Source organism: Oratosquilla oratoria, chromosome 26, assembly GCF_046742065.1.
Source record: "Oratosquilla oratoria isolate Oo_2021 chromosome 26, ASM4674206v1, whole genome shotgun sequence".
In the NCBI taxonomy this organism is placed as follows: Eukaryota; Metazoa; Arthropoda; class Malacostraca; order Stomatopoda; family Squillidae; genus Oratosquilla; species Oratosquilla oratoria.
Window position 1 is genome coordinate 57,422,084 of NC_134802.1, and position 5,000 is coordinate 57,427,083.

Below are 5,000 nucleotides of genomic sequence, written 5' to 3' on the forward strand. Positions count from 1 at the left end.
CGGAGCTTATGTGTCAAATTAAGTTGTCGAGATGAAATTAACATGATAAAAAACATTATAGATTTTTATATCATACGACATGATATGTATACATTATAACAATAGTTTTACATGAACTAATTCGTAATTATGTTCACAAATTAAAAAAAATCACTTATGCAACTGCAGTGTTGCCAGATGAGTGTCTATAGATTATGACCAATGTAAGCACCCAGGGCAAAGGGTACACCCTCACGCAACCTACAAACGTTTGTGTCAACCTGTGGAACGTTTCTCCTCACAACCTACGAACGTATCTTGCAACCTAACATGCCGTTCACCGCAACCTACGGTCACTTACGTTCAGACCGAGATCTGCAACCTATGAACGTACATTGCAACCTACTCACCTTCACAGCAACCTGCAGACAAGTGCAACAACCTCTCTTAACATGCGACGCAACCTACGAACCTCCGACGCAACCTACGGGCAAAAATAACAACCTACTCACATGTTCTGCACCCTTCCGGTGTGCTTTGCAACCTACGCGCGTGCGTTGCAACCTGAGGTGCAGTGCAACCTGGGAAACGTGCAGTGCAGTGTTCAACGTGTTGTATTGATCTGTGAAGTTGTGTCAGCTTGCAAAGGTGAAGACCTCTCGGGTTCAAAGATCAGCTGATCACGTGACTCTCTCTATCTCTCTCTCTATCTCTCTCACTCTCTTTATCTCTCTCTCTCTATATATATATCTATCTATCTCCCCCTCTCCCTCATTCTCTATCTCTCTTTCCCTCTCCCTCTCCATCTCTCTCTCTCTCTCTCTCTCTCTCTCTCTCTCTCTCTCTCTCTCTCTCTCTCTCTCTCTCTCTCTCTCTATATATATATATATATATATATATATATATATCCCCCCTCTCTATCTCTCTTTATCTCTCTACATATATCTCTCTCTCCCTCTCTCTCCTTATCTCTCTCTCTCTCTCTCTCTTTCCCTCTCCCTCTCTCTCTTTCCCGCTCCCTCTCTCTCTCTCTCTCTTTATATATATATATATGTATATATATACACATATATATATATATATATATATATATATATATATATATATCCCCTCTCTCTCTCCCCCCCTTCTCTCTCTCTCCTCTCTCTCTCTCTCTCTCTCTCTCCCTCTCCCTCTCTCCCTCTCTCTCTATCTATCTATCTCTCCCCCACCCACCCCCTCTCTCTCTCTCTCTCTCTCTCTCTCTCTCTCTCTCTCTCTCTCTCTCCCTCCCTCTTCCTCTCTCTCTCTCTCTCTCTCTCTCTCTCTCTCTCTCTCTCTCTCTCTCTCTCTCTCTCTCCTTCCCCCATTCCGTCTCACTCTCTCTCTCTCTTTCTCTGTCTTTCTTTCTCATTACCCTTCTCTCTTTCTCTTTCTCCCCCCCCCCCACCTCTCTTTCTCTTCCTGTCTCTGCGATCAATCGGTTTGGAGTGATCAGCTGATTTTATATATTTGATTATTTGTTTGTTTGTTTATTGACGTTCTTTTTTCTGTCCCTGTTTATTAATTTTTGAGTGATCAAATGATATATATATATATATATATATATATATGTATATATGTATATATATATGTATATATGTATATATATGTATATATATATGTATATATATATATATATGTGTGTGTGTGTGTGTGTATGTATATATATATATATATATATATATATATATAATATAATTTATGTATTTGTTTATTTATTATTATTATTTTTTGTGATCATTTTTTTTATCAGTTTGTTGAAGACGTGTTGTTGCTATTTCTACACTGTCGGCAGATGATTTAATTCATTCTAGATGACGCCACCGTAGTTAAGAGGATAAGGAAACTCCCACACTAGTGCAACCAGTTGCATGAAACCGATCGCGGGGTGTAACAGTGTGTGTGTGTGTGTGTGCGTGTGTGCGTGTGTGGATGTACTTGAGTGTGTGTATATTTGTGTACGTGTGTGTATGTATGTGAGGGGTGTGGGGAGATATTTGTATGTGCGTGCAACCGGTTTCATGCAACTGGTTGCGTGGCGTGTGACGTCATCTAATCGGTCTTTTCTGGCGCCATGTGATTTTATTCAGTTAAGGTATGACGTCACAAATTTGACGTATATTTTATCTCTGACGTCAGGTGATTTTAATCAACGGAATGGGAACAAAGACAGGCCGTTACTGCCTCCCTTGAGCAATATATTGTATTTTTTCGAGGCATATATTCGTATGTCTGTCGCCAGGTGATTTTATTCAGTGGAAAGGGAACACAAAGAAGACAGGTCGTTACTGTCCCCCTTGTGCAATATATTGTATTTCATCGAGGTGTATTTTCTTATGTCTGTCGTCAGGTGAATTTATTCAGTGAAGTGGGGGAAACTCAAGCGAGGACGTTACTGTCCCCCTTGAGCAATATGCTGTTCATATATCGATTATTTTTGTTTGACGTCATGCGGTTTAGATAAACCGATGGGGTTTAAGGTTAACTCTGTTAACCTTTTCGCCAGGTGATTTTATTCAGGCGAGGACGGAGGGGAGGGCGAGGTGGTGTTTAACACCGGAAGACCTAAATGGTGTTAGGTCATGTTGCAACGTCACACCATTGCATCACATCATGCCATTAGGTCACATCATGGTATTACGTCATATCGTGCCATTGCGTCACATCGTGACCTTACGTCACATGATATTACGTCATATTGTGCCATTGTGTCACATCGTGATATTGTGTCACATCGTGACATTGTGTCACATCATGTCATTAAGTTACATCTTGTCATTACGTTACATCGTGTCATTACGTCACATCGTGTCATTACGTCACATTGTGCCGTTACGTCACATCGTGCCATTACATAATATCGTGTCATTACGTTACATCGTGCCATTACATAATATCGTGTCATTACGTTACATCGTGCCATTACGTTACACCCTTCCATTGCGTCACATCGTGCCATGACGTCACATCGTGTCATTACGTTACATCATGGCATTGCGTCACATCGTGCCATTACGTCACATCCTGTCATTACGTCACATCGTGCCATTACGTCACATCGTGCCATTACGTCACATCACGGCATTACGTCTCATCGTGCCATTACGTCACATCACGGCATTACGTCTCATCGTGCCATTACGTCACATTGTGCCATTACGTCACATGGCATTGTGTCACATCGTGCCATTACGTCACATCGTGCCATTACAACACATCGTGCCATCGCATGACATCGTGCCATCGCATCACATCTTGCCCTTAGGTCACGTGGCATGAAACAAGAGAACATCAATGCCAACAGCGGGCTGTTTGGTGCCATTTGCAACATTTGCAACATCGGCATGCAAAGCCGCAATATGGGCGTCGGGGGAAAGAGAGAGAGAGGGGGGAGGAGGAGAGAGAGAGGGGGAGAGAGAGGGAGAGGGGAGAGAGAGAAATGGGAGGAGAGAGAGGGGAAAGGGGGAAGAAAAAGAGAGTGATCTGGAGGGTGCAAAAGAGGGGGAGAGAGAGAGTGAGGGGAGGAAGAAGAGAGAGGAGGAGAGGGAAGAGAGAGGGGCTAGAGGGTGCGAGACTGGGGGAGAGGGAGAGGGCTGAAAGAGAGGACGAAGAGAGAGAGAGGGAGGAGAGGGGAGAGAAAGAGGAGGGTAGAGGATGTCAGAGTGGAGAAAAGAGGGGGAGAGAGAAGGAGAGAGAGGGGGCGAGAGAGAGAGGAGGAAGAGAGAAAGGGGGGTAGAGGGTCCGATTTTGGGGGAGGGAGGGCGACAGAGAGAGGCTAAAGAGAGTAGGAAAAAAGAGAGGCGAGAGACAAAGAGAGGGGGCTAGAGGGTCCGAGATTGGGAGAGGGCGAGAGAGAGAGGGAGGGAGGGAGGATGAGAGAGAGTATGAAAAGAGATAGGGGGAGAGAGACAAAGAGAGATGGAAAGAGGGCGAGAGAGAGGAAGAGAGAGTGAAAAGGGGGAGGGGAGAGAGAGACAAAGAGAGAGGGGACTAGAGGATGTGAGAGTGAGAGATGGGCGAGAGAGAGAGGGAGAGAGAAAGAGAGAGAGAGAGCAGAGAGAGGGGGCTAGAGAGAGAAGAGAGAGCGAGAAGAGGGGAGAGACATAGAAAGGGGTCTAGAGAGTGCGAGAGTGAGAGGAAGAGAGGTGGGCGAGAGAGAGAGAGAATGAGAGAGAGAGAGAGAGAGAGAGAGAGAGAGAGAGAGAGAGAGAGAGAGGTATTCTCAACATGTAGCAAATCTGGGCGTATTGACAAACCATAGGAACACATTAGGCACTTTGATGGGCGTGTCTGGAGGTAATGGGGGGGGGGGTACCAACGAATGAGTCCAATATGGAGCTGATGCCGGGCCAATGTGTCATCCTAATTCCCGAATGCTAACTGCATAAAACGCCGCGATGGGGAGCTTAGGAAGGGGCTGTTTCTATAGTTACCCCCCCACCCCCCGGACCCCCGTTTCGTGTATAGTTTCACTATAGGAACGCGGTAACACGAAATGTGTATGGTCGCCTGCACGGGCGTGTATTGTAGATATTCGCATACGCCTGTGTGTGTGTGTGTGTGTGTGTGTGTGTGTGTGTGTGTGTGTGTGTGTGTGTGTATGTGAATGGTGTGTATAGGTGTGTGTATTGTGTGTTGATGTGTGTATAGGTGTGTACATGTTTCCCCGAACGTTGTATGTATGTGTGTGTGTATTGTATGTTGATTTGTGTATGGGTGTGTATATCAGTATACATGTTTGTATATGTGTATCTGTTGTGTGTTTGCGTGCGCGTGTGTGTGAGTGTATGTTTATGTACGGTGTGTGCATGTATATGTGTATGTATACGTATTGTGTTAATGTGTATGTACGTGCATGTATGTGAGTGTGTGCATGTATATGAGTATGTGTACATATTGTGTGTTTGTGTGTGTACGTGTGTATATATGAGTGTACGTATGTGTATGTATTGTGTGTTTATTTGTGTATGCGTGTGTGTATACGAGTGTACGTGTGTATT